Source organism: Armigeres subalbatus, chromosome 2 (assembly GCF_024139115.2).
Source record: "Armigeres subalbatus isolate Guangzhou_Male chromosome 2, GZ_Asu_2, whole genome shotgun sequence".
Taxonomy (NCBI): Eukaryota; Metazoa; Arthropoda; class Insecta; order Diptera; family Culicidae; genus Armigeres; species Armigeres subalbatus.
Window position 1 is genome coordinate 400,553,801 of NC_085140.1, and position 23,636 is coordinate 400,577,436.

The 23,636-nt window shown below is 40.1% G+C and overlaps 1 protein-coding gene across 1 annotated transcript in view; it reads left to right on the plus strand.

The window, feature by feature from the left end:
• The first annotated feature begins 8,095 nt into the window (after window positions 1-8,095).
• LOC134213285 (clavesin-1) overlaps window positions 8,096-23,636 on the plus strand; it is a 74,840-nt gene continuing 59,299 nt past the window's right edge. The window contains exon 1 of the mRNA XM_062692190.1: window positions 8,096-8,308. The gene's annotated coding sequence lies outside the window, so the exon portion shown is untranslated. The remainder of the gene's footprint in view (window positions 8,309-23,636) is intronic.

Sequence of the window (23,636 nt, forward strand, 5' to 3'; positions counted from 1 at the left end):
AAGTTTTGTTGTGCGTGCAATTGTGTGTGTGTGTGAAAAACTCGCTGTTCGAGATTTGTCTATCACAAACCTTTGCAAGCGAGTCCGCCTTCTCATTACCGTAGATTGGGCTGTGGGACGGGACCTAAACAAAAGTAATTTTGAATGATCCTTCGACCAAAACACGCATCTGCTCTCTCTTGTTTGTAAGAAAGTAAGATGCGTGCTTAACTGATTTCATCGACCGGAGTGCCTCGATAGAACTAAGACTATCCGAGAAGATGAAATAATGGTCTATGGGCTGATCGGAAATCATTCCCAAACCGAAGTTAATTGCTGTCAGCTCAACACGGTTCCTAAAGTTTTCGGATTGAAACACCTTAAATGTTGATTTGTTATTTATTCACGTAACATAAGACTCACATCTTTTTGCCTTTCTCGTACAACAAAGTTGTACCGAAAGGCTATCATTTCACTCCGAAAACAAACTTTTTATAGAAGCCTCGGAGACCCATCATGTTGTACAACCAATCAACTCAGCTCGACAAGCTGAGCAAATGTCTGTCTGTCCGTGTGTATGTATTAGAGTGGGGCGTCATGGTCATTTTTTCAAATCAATGGTTTTTCGAAGCCATTCTGGGTCCTGAACAACTGTGCAGAATTTGGGACCGATTGATTGCTTCCTCGCTTTCCGCATCGCGTTTGAAAATTAGTATGGGAGAACGTATATATTTGCATTTCTACTACTAGAGGCTTCAGTTCATCGTTAACCAAGTGGCACATTGCGTTAAAGTATAACCCAAAGGATGCCGAAAAACTTTGCTGAAGAAGGCACGTTGCTGGAACGTCCACGAAAAAAGTTATAACGCTTAAACATTGAGTGTTCAAACCATATGCAAAAATTCGTTTATTCTGCCAGCACTGCCGTACTACGTAGAACAATAATTTAACTGAGTGTTATTTAAAAATAATTGATCTTATAGGGCTTTAGAGCTAATGGGAGCTATCCGGAATCATTTCACAAAGAAAAAAATCCGACGAGAAGGAAGATGGGTTTTGCCCTTCGAGAACCATAGGTCGTCCGGTAGTGCTGGCAGAAACATTGATTTCTTGCATATGGTTTACACAATAAATTTTCGAAACGTAATAACATTTTTTATAGACCTTCCAGCTACGTACCTTCTTCGGCAAAGTGTTTCCGCATCTTCCAGACTAGATGCTAACGTATTGAGTCACGTGATTGATGATAAATTGAAGCCGCTAAGAGCAAAAATGTAAAAAAGTACGTTTTCCCATACTAATCTCCATGTAAATTTAAAACGCGATGCGGCATGCGAGGTTGCAACCAATCGAGCCCATATTTTGCACAGTTGATTGGGGTCCCAAAACTATTCAGAAAAACCTTGATCTCACTTGATCGGACGAAGTTTGCGTTTTTCCATACAACAGCGCCCCACTCTAGTATGTATGTGTGTATGTGTGTGGACCAAAACTAAGAAAAACATTAGACAACTTTTCATATAGTGTAACGTTCAACGGATATTTTGAATTAAATTTAAAAGAAATTCAAAAGCTTTAGACGTTTTTATCTTTTTAAGCAAAATCAATTGTAAATAAATTTTGAAATTAGTTTTTATTATTGTAATTAAATTAAAGAGAATAATATTTAGATTGAATTAAAGCTTAATTATTGTAAATTAATTATTTTTGTTCTTTTCTGTATATGTTTTATTTCATTTGATTTAATTTAGCTTTGGACGTTTTTATTTTTTTAAGCAAAAGCTCTAGAGCTCTTTTTCAACCATTTGCTTAAATCTAGGAAGGCGCCAAACTGCTATCGCCATTCGAAAATCGCTAAAGAATAAGCAATTGTCCTTCAAGGTTTCCTGAAGGATAGAACCCTTAAGCTCGTTCGTTTTCGCTCGCACTAGAGGAGTAGAAGTATCGCGGTTTTTCAGTTCCGAGTTTGGTGAACAATACTTTCAAAGTGAAACGTGTGCACCTTCAAAGTCTGTCGAAGGTAGTAAACTGAGAACAGTGGTTTTAAAAAAGTGAAGTGTTGTAAAAGAATCTTTTTATGTATTCCATGAATAGTTTCCCAGGTTAGCATTAAGCCCATTTAGCATGTCGTCCAACCCGAATGAACTCCCTTGAGAATAAAATATGTTGAATTAGAAGATTTGGATGCCAATTGATTTAATTTGCAGCATTTCCGTTTAGAACACACTGTTCTCGTTCGTTTCAGTTATTTCGTTGGTAGATTGGTTAATTCAGACTTCTATTCCTCTTCGGTCAGTGAGTATTGGGTTGAGCGAGCTTAAGCGAGTACGAGGGGCAATAAGGGATAAGCAGAGCGAGTCTGGGTTTCCGTTGGTTTGGCAAGTAGTTTGGAGTATTCAGCCAGCAACCGTTCGAGGATTTCCCCTGAGGTATTGTCTCAAGAAAGTCGGGCAAAACAACAGACTGGTGGTCTCTCACACGTGAGAGTGGCGCTAAAAGCCACCAAGGTTAATAAATTACCTCATACGATTTTGCGAACGGTTACAATAGTAATCCTTAGTCCTTAATCATATAGTAATCCTTTTCTCGCAACAAGTGTCATTCGACAGGGGGCAAAGCCTAGTTGATCACTATTTAATTTGGTAACGATCGACCGTTGCGTTTAAAAGTTATAAAGAAAATGTTACATCGAACCATATTAGCACCATACGAGGTTGGTGTCTCAGCTAAATGCGAGAAAGGCAGTATCACTACTCGGTAAATTAAGTTGGGTTTTTGTGTCACTATCGGTTTAGATAACAAAGTATGCAAACATAGCAACGAAAAAATAGATTTCGGATTTATCCGAACAATTTACAATACATAGAAAATAATAATAATAAGGTGGTGGTATGGTGATGGACCTGGGAGAACGCGTGCAGGACATAATTCTACCGGCTCCGGATCTCCAGGAAATCCAGGAGGAGATTGGCCGGCTGAAGAACAACAAAGCCCCTGGGTTGACCAACTACCAGGAGAGCTATTTAAACACGGTGGTGAGGCACTGGCTAGAGCGCTGCACTGGGTCATTACCAAGATTTGGGAGGAGGAAGTTTTGCCGCAGGAGTGGATGGAAGGTGTCGTGTGTCCCATCTACAAAAAGGGCGATAAGCTGGATTGTAGCAACTACCGCGCAATCACATTGCTGAACGCCGCCTACAAGGTACTCTCCCAAATTTTATGCCGTCGACTAGCACCAACTGCAAGGGAGTTCGTGGGGCAGTACCAGGCGGGTTTTATGGGCGAGCGCTCCACCACGGACCAGATGTTCGCCATTCGCCAAGTACTGCAGAAATGCCGCGAATACAACGTGCCCACACATCATCTATTCATCGACTTCAAAGCCGCATATGATACAATCGATCGGGACCAGCTATAGCAGCTAATGCACGAACACGGTTTTCCGGATAAACTGACACGGTTGATCAAAGCGACGATGGATCGGGTGATGTGCGTAGTTCGAGTTTCAGGGGCATTCTCGAGTCCCTTCGAAACCCTCAGAGGGTTACGGCAAGGTGATGGTCTTTCGTGTTTGCTATTCAACATCGCTTTGGAAGGGGTAATACGAAGAGCAGGGATTAACACGAGTGGTACAATTTTCAATAAGTCCGTCCAGCTATTTGGTTTCGCCGACGACATAGATATTATGGCACGTAACTTTGAGAAGATGGAGGAAGCCTACATCAGACTGAAGAGGGAAGCTAAGCGGATCGGACTAGTCATCAACATGATAGGAAGAGGTTCAAGTGAAGACAATGTGAGCCACCCACCGCGAGTTTGCATCGGTGGTGACGAAATCGAGGTGGTACACCCAACCAGCGGATGGCAGATTTTAATACAGTTCTGCATAAGAACCTTACAGAAACTGTATAATAATGTGGCATATACAATTTTTGGAAGATTTTAATACAATTGTTGTATTGAAATCTTACAGATTTGTATTATATTCTGTATAAAAAGCTTACAGAATTGTATATGCCACGATTTTATACAATAATTGTCAGATTTGTTTTTTGGGTGTAGAAGAATTTGTGTACTTGGGCTCACTGGTGACTGCCGAAAATGATACCAGCAGAGAAATTCGGAGACGCATCATGGCTGGAAATCGTACGTACTTTGGACTCCGCAAGACGCTCCGATCGAATAGAGTTCGCCGCCGTACCAAACTGACAATCTACAAAACGCTAATTAGACCGGTAGTCCTCTACGGACACGAGACCTGGACGATGCTCGTGGGTCGTGGAGGACCAACGCGCACTTGGAGTTTTCGAAAGGAAAGTGCTGCGTACCATCTATGGTGGGGTGCAGGTTGCGGACGGTACGTGGAGGAGACGAATGAACCACGAATTGCATCAGCTGTTGGGAGAACCATCCATCGTTCACACCGCGAAAATCGGACGACTGCGATGGGCCGGGCACGTAGCCAGAATGTCGGACAGTAACCCGGTGAAATGGTTCTCGACAACGATCCGACGGGCACAAGAAGGCGAGGTGCGCAGCGGGCAAGGTGGATCGATCAGGTGGAAGATGACTTGCGGACCCTCCGTAGACTGCGTGGTTGGCGACGTGTAGCCATGGACCGAGCCGAATGGAGAAGACTCTTATATACCGCACAGGCCACTTCGGCCTTAGTCTGAATAAATAATAAAAATAATAGAAAATAATAACAATAAAAAATAAAATAAAATAAAAACTAGAGAAAACTTCATGATACGTCTATGAATGTTATGTTACTTACTATATCATTGAGATATTTTGGGGCAACACATATAAGTGTGAATTTTTTGAAGTTCTTCAGGAACGTCCTTTAAAGTTGGTCAACGTTCAGGAACATAGTTTTCCACGAAATAGAAAAAGTCAAGATGCTTCAGACCTTCACATAGTTACCTTTAAAAGTTATTTCAATTTGAAAGTGCGATTCGGGTCTTCTTGACCAGAATACGTTAGGAAGGCTTAAGCCGCTATTGAATTTTCAAGTTTAATTTCAACTACCTAGCTGCATAATAAATTCTCGAGTGTACATACACGATTCCGGATGAGTTTTGGCAACATAATGTGTCATCTTTGGTTTTTGAGCCTGTGCCAGGAATTGGACCCAACTGGGGATACCACCTGTAACTCTACCCAACATTCCCTTTCCTCCCTACTGTATTATTGTTTTTCATTACCTTAGGGTTACCACGCGTCTTGTAGTCACCCAACGCTAACATTAATTGTATCATACAAAACTTTATTATGTGTATTGAAGTGATGCCGACTCCGGAACGTTGATTAGCATATGAGCTCTCGAAATGAACAAAATTTGAAATGATCTATATATATAAAAATCAATCTATGTATGTATGTTCGCTAACTACTTCTGAACCACTTGGCCGAATTCAACCAAATTTGGTACACACGTTCTCTATCCTCAGGGGAAGTTGACAAAGGGGGTGGGAGGGTCATTTAGAAAAGGGGGAGGGGTTTTGTTTAGAAAACGAACAATTATGTGTAACTTGCATCTCCTAGGACCGATTTCAATCAAATTTTGTACACATATTCAATATAAGGAGACAACCATATGAGAGTGTAATCTTTGAAAGGGGGAGGGTCTGGAGGGAGGGTATGGTTCAGAAAACGGGTAATTCAGAGTAAATTCTGAACCCCTGCACCGATTTCAACCAAATTTGATACAAACATTCTCTACCCTAAACAAAAGATAACAAAGCGGGTGGGGCGGTCATTGTAAAAAAAGGGAGGGTATGGGGGGAGGGGTTGTCTTTATAAAACGAGCAATTCAGTGTAACTCCCAACCCCCAGTACCCATATCAACCAAATTTTGTACACATATTCACTAAGAGTAGTCGATCATATGGAAGTGTAATTTGGGAAAGAGGGGAGGGGTATTGTTCAGAAAACAAGCAATTCAGTGTATCTTTTGAACCCCTGGACCGATTTCATCCAAATTTGGTACACACATTCTCTATCCTAAGGAGAAAATAACAAAGGGTGGTATGATCATTGGGAAAAAGGGAGGGTAAGGGGGAAGGGTTGTATTTAGAAAAAGAGCAATTCAGTGTAACACCTAACTCCCAGGACCGATTTCAACCAAAATTGGTGTACACATTTTCTATCCCAAGGAGAAGATAACAAAGGAGGTGGGAGGGTCATTGGGGAAAAAGGGAAGTTATGGGGAAGGGGTTGTCTTTAAAAAATGAGCAATTCAGTGTAACTCCCAGGATAAATTACAACCAGATTTGGTACACTTATTCTCTATTTTTGGAAGATGTTTATTGAAAAGGTAGAAGGGCCAAACAAATATATAAAAATAGATTGATACAAAGGAACAATTCTATGAGCGGTAGATCTACCTCTGTGGGTTTTGTGCTACAGCATTGGACATTTTAATTGAATAATTTACTTTTCAGTCCCTAGCAAAGCCGAATACATATAGCTATTAGCTATCTATATATCTCGGATACTTATTCAACGTATGTGACGTACATATGTGATTTTGTAAACAAAAATTTAAACGTTGATTTCTGCAATCTGATAGCACTCCCACGCAAACCATCGCCACATACAGGTAGGGGGAGGTTTCGGCTACATGTTCGTTGTGTTGGTTTGCGTAGGAGTGCCATCATATTTGACAAATCGACGTATGCATCTTTGTTTACAAAATCACATACGTCCTTTTGAATAAGTACCCGAGATATATAAAACTCAATGTTTGTATGTTTGTGTGTATGCTCCAGCCTAACTTCTGAACCCATTATTGTATTGTTTAGTTATCGATCAATTTAACCATTTATCGAAATTATGGTTGCCCAGTGACAAGCAATGATTAATGTGTTTCCTTCTGGATGGTGAATGTGATCCCTTCTTTAAAAATAGACGTTTGCCCGGAATAAGGCATCGGTGGATGTTTTTCCTTCTTTAGAAATAAACGTTTGCCCGGAATATGGCGATTATGGGTTTGACCCCTTCTTCAAAATCAGTCAATGTTTTCAAATGAAATCTGCCTTCTTTTAATCAAATGACGAAGTATCAATAAGAAAACACATTTATACTGTTGAGCAATTGGTTTTTTTTTATTTTCCCATTGTGAAAAAACTGCGAATCAAACTGGCAATTCCGAGCCAGACCGGGTACAAACAGCTAGTATAAACATATAATGAGGCCCAAAAATGGCATTGACCACCCTAAGCGTTATGCCAAGCTCAAGCCAGAAAATAGTACGGCTCACCAGTTTGGTCCTAGCTTTCAAATGCAATAACCGATCCTAATAAAATTATCCTAATAGTGAACATTAGGGTTTGCATCAAGTCAAATAAGACTGCATAGACGTAGTCCAACGTTTCCATAGTTTGCACATACATATATCAAGTTTCTTGTAGTACGCTTCATTATTAAAAACAAGGGTTAGACAGACAGATAGAAATCTATTTTTATGTATATAGATATAACTGGACAACTGTAATTTTCGAAATACTACATGATGTAACGAGTGGAATAAAACGAGCTATTTCAAAAATTGCCGCGCATTCTGAAAGGTTAATCATCAACACGATGCTCGTCTGAGTATCCACTACACATGAAACGTGATTTATTAGTTCAACTCTATATGAGCATCTCTAGCATAGAACGCTGCAGAAACGCTACTTCCAACAAAGGCAAAAGCTGGTTCAGCGAGGCCAGAACGGGCCACACATTCTCATCTAGCGCTGCATCGTGTCCATGCCCCAGCGTGATCAGAACACGCGGATCGTCCGATTCTGTTTCTGGTTGGATGTCGTTGACAGCACGCCTCTCGCTAGGTTCTAGACATCTCTGTGAACTAGGTGCATAGGAGTAGTTGTAGGTCGCCTTCAACCGTCGCGTAGGGTAAAGTTGATAACATATTCGAACCTCTATGTGGCGAATTGCGCGCGGGTTCTCTCTCCCTCTCATTCAGAAGTGTGCTGAATGTGAGACTCTGGAAGACCGCCAACAACAACGGATGGATGACTGATGCTCAATGTGTATGACTCAATTGCAAAAAAAAGGTAAACAAGAATTAAGTCTAGTAAGCGTTCCGGGGGAGCAATGTTGGCTGCTGGTGGATTCGCAGTTTTCGTTCGAACGTCGGAGCAGAACGTTGATAAAGAGGTTTCTGTTTATTTTTTTATTATTACGGAGTGCGTACGCGGGTGCAAAACCAAAGCGTGTTGCTGGACCCTGTGGGACGATCGAGCAGAGGAAAGATAAAAAATATAACTATCTGATAGCGGAGTGGTCAACTCGTTTGAGAACGTGATTCATTACTTTTACAGTAAGTACCCTAGTCGTTCTGAAGGTGTTGGGAGCTAAACCAAACAGGAGAAACAAGTTTTTTACACCAAGAAGGGAGTAAAGACCTTCGAACAAAGAAGCATCGGTCCTTCGGCCAATAATGTATTAGGGGGTGGTGTTGACTCGCTTTGTCGTCAATTATCCCACCTCGCAAGGAAAAAATAATTTAACGGCATTTCTGGTGAACACCGTTCAAAATTTTCTTCGACGAGACAACTCTTGCATACATAATGAAAAGTAAAGCGCAAAATATTCTATCATTGAACAGTACATTGAGCCAGACAATATGTGGGCCGGTTTTATTACTGATAAGCCAATGGCTGCCACTAAATGACGATTTGTTTTGAATATTAAATCAAAGGCCACTTGAATCAAATAAACAAATAATAACACCGACGTCCATCTCTGGACAATAGACGTGCTGGATTGATAAACATGTAGTTAAGTACTTTTACAGGAAGGCTTTACAGGTTTTTTTTAGTATCGTAAAATCTTTGCGGTCTGATAAGCTTTCCTAGAGCGTGAAAAATCTATTTTATTTGTTAATTATGTCATCAAAATTAATGTCATTTGTTTGTTAATTTGTATCATGGTAAAATAATTATTTATTTTAGATCAATTATTTTGAAATGATCTAACGTTACACTAAAAAATCTAATGGTGAACATTGTTGCATAACCTGATGCAATGATACGATTTGAATTCTGTGGCTGATTAACGTCTTCCCTTCTAGATTTGAACGAATGCCTTTTCTTGCTGATAAACTAAGCAATTAGGCCAAGGTTAATATCAAACCCGTCATTCATCGTGGATTGAAGTATTTCAATACGCACAATTGGTGATAAGTATAGCTTGAGCCCTTGTTCCACGATTTGCGTGTGGGTCGAGTTTGTTATAATTAAATTGCGCTCTCTAAGCATCAATTTTCACCACGTGATAGCTTGCATGTTTTTTTTTGCCGCTCGGTTAACTTTGTTTTCATCTTGATCACAGAATTAATGTACAGCAGTACGCTTTATCCGGTTCCTGGGAATTTTCTTAGTTTCAAATTCTTATCATATACTAACACTAATGATTTGAGTCCAAATGAGGGTGTTAGAAGCAGAACGGAGTAAGTGACATTTTTGTCAAATTTGAGTTGACAATAGTAAAAGTTGACAAAGTAAACAATACTTTGATTTTAGAGCTTCGAGGCAATATATTGATACAGATTGTATGTTGTTAAAAAAATGTAAAATTCACAGAAAATTAGTAATTCTTTGATCTTCCACACGATTTGTATGGAACGAAAAATTATTGAAAAACTTTACACCAATTTATCTCAAAACTAAGTTTTTGTCACCTGCACTCTTTTTGCGTTTGACCCCCTCAAATAGTTTTGTTTTCAAATTATGATATTTTTTCAACAATGCTACTCACTTCGAAAACGTATGATAACAAAAAGAATCATTAGAACATACATATCAGGTAATTATTGATCACATAATATTAGGTTAGACCATGTGCTGATACTTTAAACTTAACGGTTAAAATGGTATTCTGAAATGGTGTATCAAAGAGCAGTGGTCTACCGGGAATGCCTTTTGACTGCCTATAGCGATTATCATCGACAAGGGGTGAAAACATACTGCCTTCACATATTAGATTTGGCACCGTCACCCTGGCGGATAAGTGTAGCTTTTGAGCTGATGTATTGCACACACTTTTTTCATTCATCAACTGAGTAAAATGGCAACGCCGTCTCTTTTTTTCTTAGAAATTTTACTCACTCTTCCTCACTAACAAAGTTTAACTATCTCACTTTCAATAGAAAGTGACTAAAATTTTCGTGGAAAAAAGAGAACAATTAGGCATGCACAATGCACATGTTATTATTTTATTATAAACTGTATATAAAGATGTTTGATAAGTATCATGAACACTCAACCGGTGATCTTTTACACGTACTAAGAATGCATCAATGCATGACGACCCAGTCTGACCTTATCGATATGCATAATTTCATCTTTTCACACTAGGTAACACATTGAACAAACACAAGTTGGGGGTCAACGTTTGAGGATGATACTTACTATTAAAAGATATTACGAAAAGATTATACTATCTGTTGGATAAAAAGGTATCGATTTGAACTGGTCAACTGGTTTACGCACTATCGACGCTTGCGCTTGTCTATGCAAAATGATGGGGCAGCACAAAGCACGAGCACGCCGACTTCGAAAAGAACAGCGTCCATGCACCGTGTGGTGCCCCACCTCTGCATCCGTCATCGAGCCTACCCAATTACCTTCTTTCTACACTTTTGAAACGATTTATGAATACGTAAGACTAACGACCGATGCATTTCCGCTTTTATCAAACAAAAACCCACTTCACAGGTTCTTCTGGAAACCTATTGGAATTTACGTTTAATATAGTTAGATGACACAGTCTGCATCCAGAAGCCCCAATCAATTAGGACTGGTGTGCATTTTATTATCACATAATCGCTGAGTTGTGAAAGGCCCCTCAACCTAAGTGCGTGATGAATAATTCGAATGGTACAAAGCACCCAAGTCCAAAATACCATTAAAATGTCGCAAAATGTAATCAATTGAAGAATTTTTGCCACCAATACGATAATTTGAAAAGTTAAATTCGAGCTACGACTTACGCGTAATGTTTGGCTCCCACCGTTTCGCCCCCATTTAATTGTAACGAAGCATGATATGAAATTATTGGGGTGTGGGAAATGGAACAATTTCTTTTCTCTATTTTTTATATTGAATGGTTTACAAAAAAAGAAACACCGAATAAGTTTCCTCATTGAGTGATACTGTAAGGAAGTAGATATTTCTAAAGAGCCTTTTCTCAATTATTTCGGGATATCTGAGTCATCCACTATTCTTGTGAGGTTTGTGATAATGACAATTCCTTTATTTTTTCATGTATGTATTTTCATGACAGTTATAAATATTAAAAAAAAGTGCCATTAGAGTGTAAAGCCTAGCCAGTGAAAACAGCTCTAGCCTTCTTGATCCATGTTCATATGTCGATTTTAGTCCCACTGTCCGACGAAATCAATACGGCTGCCAAGATATTAAAAGGTTTCGACCTTCCTCACTAAGCCCGGCTATTGTAAAGTTGGAGGGGTTGTACTTACGTATTGACATCCAATGATATGCACCCATATTCTGGTTTACGTACGAACGCGCTTTCGATCGAAAATAGAAGCGCATTCTCGTTTACGCCAGGAAAATCAAATGGAGAAACGGTTCGAACGAATTGCATTTGTTCGAAAGTATCGTTCTTCCTTAAACAAGATGGTCTTACTGACGTTGGCGGTTAGATCCACCACAGAGAAGTGTTAGTTCAGGTCGTTGAACTTACTCTGCATATTCCGTAGCCGTAGCGTTGATAAAATACATCCTTGTCTCACCTCAGCGATTAAGGGATTAGACGAAGCTCATGCAGGACTCTGCACGTAAAAGCCGGAGCTCTCCCACGTCTTAGGGCGTCCAACAGAGTTTTATGTTTGCGACGTTCGAAAGCTTTTTCAATAAATACCAAACAAAGTGGCACGTAGAACATGTTGATCTGCTACAGCAGTGGTCCCCAGCATGCTTACTATCTAGGGCCGCATAGCAATTTTGAACTGTTGATGCGGGCCGCAGTATATTTGTTTTTCATTTAATTTCAGCTCTGGAGTTAAAAATAATGTAAATTTAAATTCTGTTAAACCTTAACTTGTATTGAAAGTTTCCTCATTTCAGAGCAGTATATGACAACATTAAATTGACCAGAAGTTCAACATTGAGTTCGGTTGAATCTGCTAAAACATTGACGAAGTTGCTATTTTATTAGCCCGGGCAATACCATCTAAGCTGTTTGCTGTTGACCTACGTAACATCTATGAAGTGATTAACTGAATTAATCATGATGATGCTTAAACTTCGTAATGATGTGAACTAGACAGATTCCCTGAGTATAAAAAAAACTAAGCATGATGAAAAGCGTTTTGTGTCATCTAATACTTATCAACAGGCCACATGTAGTGTATATTCTGAAATCCTTCGCGGGCCGCAGGAAAAGTATTCGAGGACCGCACTTTGGGGATCACTGTGCTACAGGATGATGTGTCAAATCGTGCCGCCGGTGCCGGAGAGTCAATTTTCTCCAGCTTAGAATAACTTTTCAAAAAACTTTGAAGTGTTAAAGTGACAAATGGTGCAAAGGGCCGACTTGAAAGATCTTCACCCTGGACGATGTCTAGCTATCGCCTTAACCTGTTGCCAAGTTAGATTTACGTATAGACTTCTTTAATTTATTTATCCACGAGTCTCTGGGTCTGCCTCTGCTGCTATATCCGGCTGCGGTCCAGTCTAATGCTTGTATAGAGTAGAGTGGGGCAAGAGTGCGCGTGGGGTAAGAGTACGTTTTCGATTTTTTGAAGTTATAAAAAAAGATTAACTAGCAGCACTGCATCAGTTTGATAGGTATTCTGACCAATTGTTGTCATGTGTGATTGTGAAAGATTTGAATAAACAACAAGAGAGATATGAAGATAGTTAATTTTGTGGTCATTTTGCTAAACATAATTGTGTTTTCGCAACTAGTATTCCAATGCCATCTATACGTTCAATCAGGTGAACATTATACCATTTCGATAACCTATTGTATAGAGTACTTTGTGGTGCAGAACATTAATTCGGTTGATTTTCGAAAAAGTCAAAACCATTAACTGGATAAATTTTGGAGCTGTGGGGTAAAAGTACGCAGTAACGGGTGGGGCAAGAGTACGCATGTGAACCTTCAAGTTCTGTTGACAAACCCGTATCTCCGGCCGAAATAAGACTAGCTCCACAGCGTAAAGGTCCACAACAAAGAAAAAAGGGACAGAAATCGAAAATTATCACAAATTCTTCCTTTAAAGATAAGTAATTTGGTGTTAGAAAGGACTTAGCGAACAAAGCACTGAAACGAAATAATAAAATTGTATTTGGTATTGTTTTACACCTCAACATAGTCCGGAAACACAATTTCATCTAAATGATAATCATTTAATCAAAAGAAACAAGTTTTTTGTATATAATAAAAACAAAGTTTTTTCGTATGAAAGTTCATATTTCTGAGACCCCTCCCCCTTTCAGAGTTACGTAATCTTCAAAACATTCTATAATATACTTTCAATACACATCAATTAAATGTTATTTACTCTTATTTCTGTTAATATATACTTAAAATACATGATTGGAAAAATGCGTACTCTTACCCCACCGGTGGGGTAAGAGTGCGTTTTGAACATGTCTTGCAATAAGGGATCTACTAAAGCGAATTACAATAATTCCAATATGTTTGCCACTGGGTAACATATAGGAAGAGTATACGAATCGTCGACATTGATATGATATGCAGAAGCTTGCTTCATGAGGGCTACATGATCGATTGAAAACTAAGTGCGTACTGTTGCCCCACTCTACTCTACAGATTTCATTTCCGCCCCTACGTAGGTGTGACCGACCCAGACCCACTTGCTATCGGTCTCTGGTGACAACGAATTCGAAGTCGTTTAGGTACTCCATGGCTATAGGCTGCCATAGCAGCCCGCGGTTTGGTTCACGGTCAATCGCACCTACCAGGATCTCGTCGATTACGATGAGGGACAGTGATAGGATACATCCTTGGCTCACACCGGCTACGACCCGGATGGGGTCGAACAAGACCCCGTCGTGCAGCACTCCACACGAGAAGGCCTCGCACTGTGCCTCGATGAGACCGATGATTTTCTCAGGAACCCCCTTGCGTCAAACATATTCTCGTGATTAAGACGGTCGAAAGCTTTTCCGTACTCAATGAAACCCAAATAAAGGATCTCTTGGAGTTCGTTGATCTGCTCCAGAATGATGTGGAGCTTGACAATATGATCCACACTTCTTCTTGTTTGCATTACATCCCACTGGGACATAGCCGCCTCGCAGCTTAGTGTTCATTAAGCACTTCCACAGTTATTAACTGCGAGGTTTCTAAGCCAATTTACCATTTCTGCATTTGTATATCATGAGGCTAACACGATGATACTTTTATGCCCAGGGAAGTCGAGACAATTTTCAAACCAAAAATTGCCTAGACCGGCACCGGGAATCGAACCCAGCCACCCTCAGCATGGTCTTGCTTTGTAGCTGCGCGTCTTACCGCACGGCTAAGGAGGATCCACACAGGAACTTTTTAATCCAGAGTCAAAAACTGATAAGGGGACTCGTATGTAGCTTCTCTAATTCTTATCCTATCTAGTCTTTTGCTTCTCTACACTTCTCAATATTCCGTCAGATTGCATAAGTAATTCACTCTTTTCTTTGAGTGCACAGCATACCCAGGTTATTCTCAATGATTTAGAAAAAGACATTTTTATGGTCATCCATTGCTTTTTAACACTGCCTTCCGGAACATGTTCAGCTCAAATTTCTTCTACGAACGGTTCCTTCACATGAGGATAGTAAGGATAGTCTAGTAAGCGTGTGTGAAAGACTGCCCGAGCCTTTCCTGCCACCACAGAATCCGAGTGATGCAAATTTGGATCTTGCCAATTAGAAGATTATGCACAGACACGATGTCAACGCTGCGTTTAGTCCGGACATGATTGGACGGGTCTTGTGGCACAAGCCGCTTAGTTCAAATTAGTGGAAATTCTCACCAAAGAATAGACTACCGAGCAAAACTAATGCTCACATATACAACTGCATGGAAATCAGCAAAAGCAATGAAAATGAACTTTTCGAATTTCAAAAACAGATAGTATAATCTCCTCGAAAAAAGTCCATATGCAAAATTCGGACTTCGTTAAGGGTTTGACCAAAACGGTCATAGTGCGACTGTTTTTTTTTCTAAGAATTTCCCATTTTTTATACCAAATGTCTTAGAAATGTCGAGATCTGGTCTAGTCTTACTCCTTTTCTCTAATAGGGGAACTGTTCCGATTTCCATCTCACTGAACAAAGAAATACAACATCAATCTTGTCGCTTCTTTTGGCTAACCCGCGTGCTCACTGGTGAAAAAAATCACAAAAATAAGAAACAAATCAAATTCCTTTTCATTGTTTTGTTTTTGATGGGATGATAAAAGAAGCTTTGAGATGAAGTGCCGAACCGTTCCTTACTTACCTCAACCTCTAGATGTTGCCTCACCCACACCACTTAGGTCTCTTTGTCAGCTTGGGGAGATACTCCTTGATCCACCTTCTTCAAAACACAGTAGATGTTGCACTTGATTCCATGATGGCCGAACGCCACAATAGTTTCCCAACAAGAAGTGGTTCGGTGTAAGCGCTTCGCATTATTCCGACGTTATTGGCAGATATGTTGGTGGACGTGTATTTACGATGGCTTCAGCTTCCACCATAAATGTAACCAACGCCTCGTCATCCAGCTTGCGATTGTTGTTGTCAAGGATGTTATCGATCATTTAGTAATTCGCGTTCGATCATTTAGTAGTTTGTCAATAACTCATTCCAGAAACTGAATTTCAAAATGTGTTGTATGCTGGACTTCTAGTGCGAAAATTTTTCTGCAACTCTGCCTTATGGTTCGTTGTTTGAATTCCACTAGTAACGGAGTTTATAGAACGACGCCAGTCTGGCTAACGGCAGCGGCGCCATGCGGGGAATCTGTGGCACGTTCTTGTGAATCCGACACAACTGACACGCCTTGGCTACCCTACTAACTTCTCTTCTAAGCCTCGAAACGTAGTATAGCTTGCGAACTTCGTTCACTACGGTTTCTAAACTACCATGCAGGTACTTGCGATGATAGTGCTCCAAGAGCAAGGTAGTGAGCCTGTGATTTCTCGGAAGGATTACCGAGAACTTTGTTTCCTTAATGACATTTGGAGCTGCCTCTTTTCTACTATCCATTCTAAGAATACCTTGCTCGTCTAGGATTGAACACAGTTGAAACAGTGGGCTGCTTTTACCTACACTTCTTCTTCTTCTTCTTCTTATTGGCATTACATCCCCACACTGGGACAGAGCCTCCTCGCAGCTTAGTGTTCATCAAGCACTTCCACAGTTATTAACTGCGAGGTTTCTAAGCCAGGTTACCATTTTTGCATTCGTATATCATGAGGCTATCACGATGATACTTTTATGCCCAGGGAAGTCGAGACAATTTCCAATCCGAAAATTGCCTAGACCGGCACCGGGAATCGAACCCAGCCACCCTCAGCATGGTCTGGCTACAAAGCAGTAACCGCACTTACTACACATGTCTGCTCATTCGTGGACTTGGTTGTTTTTAGGATCAGCATCTCATCCGGGAAGCAATGATGCCACTGTGTCTCGCGGATAAGAAGGTTCTGTGTCATTCGAAGCTCTTCTGACGTTAATGGGCCTACGTATCGCTAGTTTCCTCTTGATGTTTTCCACACAACGGTAGACCTATGCGACAGCGCGGAGAGTTCTGGAGTTCTGGTTCTGGAAATCGTTCAACCAAACTCTGAAAAGTTTGATCGGCATCGTGGGCTTCCTCGGTAGGTGATTCTAACAATATTTGTGCTGGCCATCCCACTTCCGGTAGCTGTAGGAAAGCAGGTCCTTAGAACAAGACGCAGTTCGCATTTAGGTCTGGGCCGTTTCTTCACTTTGTGGCGATGTCATACTCTTGTTGTCAACACACTAGCAACGAAAAAATTGAATAACTTCTTCCAACAATGACCACGCGATAATTGATTCAACTCTCGTATATATTTGTTTCAACCATGCTTTTCAGCTGTCACTGTCAAATAATACATCAGAAATGGTTGTTTTTACTTTCGAAAATGCTGCGAGACTACTTTATCGACACTACGATGACATCAACAAAAGAGAAAAATGTGACAGAAATAGAATCGAACTATTTGCATGCAGCGTGAGAGTCATCCACCCTACCACTGCTCCATGCTTACTTCTTGTAGATATGATGATTTATGTTGATCAATTCATAGAGTTTTTCCATATTACGGAATGGTTGTCAAAGGAACGATATTATTTTTGTTTCAATCATGCGATGCAGGATTGAAACAACAATAATGTTCCATTGAACTAGGTAGTGAAACAGCGTTGAAACAACAATTTTGAAGATTCAAACAACTATTAGTTGTTTCAATCGTACAAGATTCTTCTGCGTGAAGTCATTCATTGACGTGACATTTTGTAGTCCTGGCTTGGCGAGGGACTGCACTGAAGGGTCGATGAGGGCTACACCCATAGCGATCATTTGGTAATCTGCCACGTGGTCAGCTGTGGTGTGAATCAAACGAGGTCGAGGAATCTCTGTCTAGCTTCAACAGCGAAATTTTCACCGCAGCTCTGGGACTAGAGGCTAACACCTAAAGTCTTACCGGGGATGCGCTGATAGCTGTTCTGCCACGCGCATACAATGCCAGTATGCATAGGACGACCTTACCGAGAAACGGTAGATCTCAGGCGTACTAGCGGAATGCAGCAATTGCAGGCCTCTTTTTTACCTTAATTTCCGTGAATTTTGAAATGCCATTAGTTCTTCACTTATTGTTTCAGGCTTTCGATCATTCTGCCTTAGGAGGAGGCGAAGGACCCAAAGAGCTTGCATTGAGCTAGAGAGTTATGCACGCCGCTTAAAGTTCAAAGCAGTGAAGCTGCAGCCATGGCTAATAATAGTACGTAAAAGAGTGTGTTTAGACATCCTATGCCAGAGTACCATCTTTGGTGCGATGCATACAGGATAATAATGAATAAGACTAGATGAGGGTTGGCACTTCCCGAGCAATCGCCGGTATGGTTGAAGTGCACTAACGAGGTACTCTTTTCATCCCATGTCACAAGTCCCTGACTGCCAGCGCAAAGCGCGAGTGCAGCCGAAGTAACATTGATGACGAACGAAGAGTTGCTTACGGTCGCAACATCCCTAAATATATGAACAAAGCTCCGTGGCCTGACGAAATGTCAAACCTCGCTCTGAAAGCAGCGATCATGACGAACCCTAACTTGTTCAGAATAGCCATGAAGCGGATGTAGTTTCTCTGAAAGGTGGAGAAATAGAAACGATGGACGCTATCATCTCTGCGTTGAATTGAAAATGCGATGATAGCATTTCAGCGCATGCGGTGGGGAATTCGGTTCTGTGGGGTCGTGATGCTTGTCGTGCGTTGAATTGAACATGATATCAAATCAACTGTCATGAAGCCCTGAGTTATGAAGCCCAATAAGTTAAACAGCGTGTTTTCAGGTGTAGATAAACATGGTAGGACTAATCACTAGCACCCTGTTTTTGTCAACTACCCTAGAATAATCCCTCTGTTTTGGCCTTTCTGATCATAGAATTTAAAAAAAGCGATTCTACTGCCTCCGACGTTTCGACCCTTGGTTTGGGCCTACTTCATAGGGGTGGCAATATGTCTATCGCCTATTGCTGGGCGTTTAATTGTCGGGGGAATGGTTTTAGAGCTTTAACTTGTGATGGATATTTGTGGGTATGGTTGAAGGGCCAGGGCCAGAAAGGCCAAAGCGGAGGGATTATTTGTTAACTACCCTGGTCGTTCTCAATATAAACTAACCTAGAATTGGTCCGTAATATACGGTTCAATGCTTAAGCCAGTTAATCAAAGAAATCAGATTTAGAAGAATGTCATGCAGTTTCATGTCCATAAACTCTCATTTTGTTGGCAATGATTGGTTTTATCAGCGGCTTATTGAACGTGGGAAGACTTCATATTTCACCGAAAGGACGTCAAGTCGGATTTATTAAGACTCCAACCCAAACACCAAGATTTGGGTCCGTGGGTCTCAAGCGGCAAACGATCGCTCTGGTAAGTCCTGCCTAATGACCCGAGTAGACGAAAATAGCTCAATAATATCAAATATTGATAAGATAACAAAATGAAATATGGACATGATTGATATAAGAGATAAAAGATCAAACGACAATATCAATATTTTGCATTAAAATATCATGAGGAGATCAAGTTATGCTATTTGTAAGAAGTGATCCATATCATGTGCCATTAGTTTGTTCTTATCCATAGCATATCTTGATATTTAAAAGATATTTCGGTGCAAATTTTTGATGTTGTTGCCTGTTCTTTTATCTCTTATATCAATCAAGTCCATATCATGTTTTGTTATTCTGTACATGGCTTCTGCCCGGGGATACGTGCGCTTTTCATTGAAGTTTACCAGAGCCCTACGTCACCCCACCATATTCTAGGCGAGTTCTACAACTCGCAGTGGCTAAGGGTCGTTGAGCCGCTTGGACATAGGCCTCGTTCTTGTTTTTCTTTAGATTGAATTAAACATTTGAATTTTAAAAATGTCATAATGCAATGTCATAATAAATGTTTATATTCATAAACAAAACATCGCAAATTTAGCCTTTGATCATAAGCTCGAATAATATTAATTGGAGGCGCTTTGAATATTCCAGCATTCCAAAGTTTCGTGCAATACGTCTACTTTATTGTCACTAGATTTGGAAGTAAAATTTCTCTCTACCGTACATATGCAATTGCAGGCACAAAAAAGAGATCAATAGCTGTAGAAATCCTAATAGAATATATACTTGATTGAAAGTTGGAATGTAGAGCCATTGAAGAAAAAGAATAATTATTCTGAATATAAATTATTATATTTTTGGCTGACGCAGATGTCATCGATTTGATTTTCAATAATTTTGTTACGGGAGACCTTCGTGACCTTGTAAACAATTCAAAGAGAAGAACCCAAGTAACATTATTTTTATTTTATATCTATTTTGAAAACCATTACTCTACAAGACTAGAGAAAAGCGATCCACCGATTAATTGCAAACAGTTCTCCGATATGTTCATAGCTCGAATTGTCTTATCCGATTTTCACGCACATATCTTGTTACACCCATCGGAATTCTATCTACTACGGCATTATGATGTCTGTAGAAATTATCTGTCCAACTTTGTCGATTCCTTGGTTGTAAGCTTTTTATTTTTTTATTAGAACCCAATTGTTTCTCATCTTGAAATCCTCAAACGCTGTTCCATAATTCCAGGTCAAAATCAGTTGCTTTCATATGAAAAATATCATAGGACTTATTCGAAGTAGAAGAATGCTGGCTGAATATTTCCTTTTATGCTTTGAATGTAGAATTATATTACAGTGAACAATCTTTGTGATTCTTGTATCATAACATTAACTTCAATCTACGATTCTATATATCTTTCATATGTTTAATTATCACATCTTGTTTAACATTTACTTAACATTGAGCGGCATATCAACTTTCGATCCGGAATAAACACGTTTTTTGTTGCTTTGGTTAACGGTGAATGTACTTACGTACCTTCAGCCATTGGTCGAGCCTTCTTACAACGCAAAAAGAATATAATATCATTGGCGTCTTAAACATGATATTCCTATCCAACTGTCACCTTTACTCGTCTCGCTTGTGGCCACCATCACGAAGAGCTGCTAATGAAGTCATGAGATAACCATGCTGGAGAACAAAGGCTTGGTTTCTGACATTCAAAGTGCAATTAGTTTTATTTCCTAGTTATATCCGCAGAACAGGATTTTTTATTTTGTAAAACTTGTTAGTACTTGAAATGAATGCATTTTTATCGATGCAAGAATAAGGGTTTTTCTCAAAGTACATGCTCTTTGTTTCTTATAGAGCTGTACTGATAGGCACAAGTATATGTACATAGAGTCAAGTTTATATTTTTTTTTTCAGGAAGCCACTCAAACATATAGAAAACTCCTTTTTTGTAACTTGTTTAAATGAGATCTAGTAATAAATAAAATGATAAATCAAGGCTACAGATAGCTCTTTTAATTGAACTTAGGAATATCAACATATCACCAAGTGTTTTTCTTTAACAAGGGGTAATTCTGCCGACCCGGTTTTAGCCTCGATTATCCATGCTAATTTTCCAGCGTGAGAGGCTATTGTTGTAGTAATTTACGCTCGAGATGAAAGTCCCCAATCTTTAAGACGCTCGAGCCTGCTTTCCGCTGTATAGTAGAACTGTTGACAAACGAGAAGATAATTCTCCGTCCCTAATGGTATGTTTCTCAGTGAGTCATTAATCACCCGTGGGCTAATAGCCCGCACGTTCTATCTAGAAAATTTAGGATGGGAAAATCGCGCTCTCGTGAGTCAGAGCAGCAATGCCACACGACGACTCGGCCGATCGAATTGGCCTGCGGTAGTGGAATCAGTTAGCATTGTATTCTAACGACCCAGTGCGATAATTCTGCATCCACACCGCAGAGCGCATTTCCATTAAGAATAATGATTTGGTTATTTTGCGGGGTGCATTGGAGGAACGATAAGATTGCCAAATGGTGTTGTGTACTTGAACCTGTGGTCAACCGCTAATGGTTGGAGCCCTCGATACGACGAACTGATCGGACCAGACGCTTATGAGTAGTGTGACCGACAGTAGCTTTCTACCGCGTAGACCTTGATTGATGGTGCGGGTTATCGACTGGAATCGATGCTGATGAGTTTTTCTTTGTTGAATATAAGGCAGTGGTTCCACAATTATTGCTGATAATGTTAGGTGCGTTATAGTTATTTTTAGCAATATCGAAGGTCTTAGAAATTCTTACACGATTTTCATGATTTTCTTTAGGATGAGTTTCGAGGATAAAATAAGACATCCGGAAGAGTTTTTCATCTGATATTCAGCATCATAATCTGATACATGAACGTTGAAGACACCTGCTATAGTACATCTAGTACAAAAGCACATAATGGCTGTACAATTGAATGGTAAACGGTATTCCCTTGTTTGCATAGCTTCCCCCACGTACCCACTATGACTAACAGAAACTCCGTTCATCGCAAATAATAAGCAATCATAAAAATTGCAACACTACATGGATAATTGCATTCTGAAATACCACACGATGCGATGGTTGCAAGTTCTAGGAGTCAGAATAAGACCCCAGTGTGGCTGCCAGAACAAAGCGCCCTTTGTCAAGTGGCAGTCATTGCTTGGAAGAGATCGCCTTACCTGAAGTTAAGCGTGATAGTTCTTCGTCAAATTAATACGTAATTCTAGACGGTTTATCTTCTGAGCTCTAAACTGCCCATCAAATACAGTTTATAGCAATACAGTAAGCACTTAAAGTAATTCTAGGTAAATAACGTAAAGTTTTTTTTTGTGGAGAGGTCAATTTCCAGTCACGCCACGCTCTGTCGCGATAAATATGGAAACTGCAACGCCAGTAAGTGTGCGGGTGCACCCCAGTTCCTGCGGAGGTTAATGGTGGTGTTAACCCCTGAGTTCGTTGCCGCCCCAACACTGCACTCACTGGTGAAGTAGCTTGACGTGCAGGATCGTGAATGAAATGTGTAATTAATTTAGTGTAGCCACCATCACATCGTCACACTGTACACACGCTAAGTTCGAAGAGTTATCGTTTTTGCTATGATTTATAGGGTTCTAATGGGATGCTATCGCACACAATCCGCGATTTATCTTCATTCAAAGGTTTTGTAATCCCATTGACGAGCTCGTTCCGCTAATTGTTATGACTTGTTGTCTCATTTGAGGATTATTTATTGTTAATTGCATCAATTGAAAGGGTTTTGCACACCTGATGACAACGATTGCGGCTTGTAAATTTCCGATCTAATTCTGTCTAAGTATTGAACACAGCTGAGTTATTACTGCATACATTGACAGACTTCCGGAGGCTTTGGACTGCTGACGCATGTTCTGTATGTATAGTAGTTTCTCGAATGGCGTGATATGAGCGTAGTAATTAGATGTTGATAAAAAACAGAAGATCGTTTAGCTTCATCTAGTGCGTAGGAAGCTGCAAACATTCATTTATATACTCATCCAAAGAATTCCACAAAATAATTAGAATTGAACAAGTTTATTGAACAGAACTGTAGCTTTATTCATAGAAATGGTATGCTTTGGAACTCGTTATTGTGCTTTTTCATGTCTTCTAATAATGTCATCTTAAAGGTCTTTAGTGTCTCATAGTTTATAACTGTCGTTTGTTGATTTTTGAGGGGTAGTTCCGCTGAAACAATAACGTTTGAGACAGATATTAAGCTTTTTCTTTCAGAGCTTTCATCTTTGTTCTATATTGCCTCGCTCTATTTCAATCAACTTCGAAAAAACGTTTTCTAACAAATTATCTGGAAATATTATTTCCTAGTTAAACTAGAATTGGGTGCCGATTTAAATTTTACCGGTGGCGGCGTGATAGATCATTTTTAGCCAGCGGCTGCGACTTGGTGGCGTCACGCTGTTGATTATCGGCAGCAGCGGCGTGGCGGCGTGGATCTTCTTGGACTAATTTTAAGCGTCAGAAATTCTCTGGGAT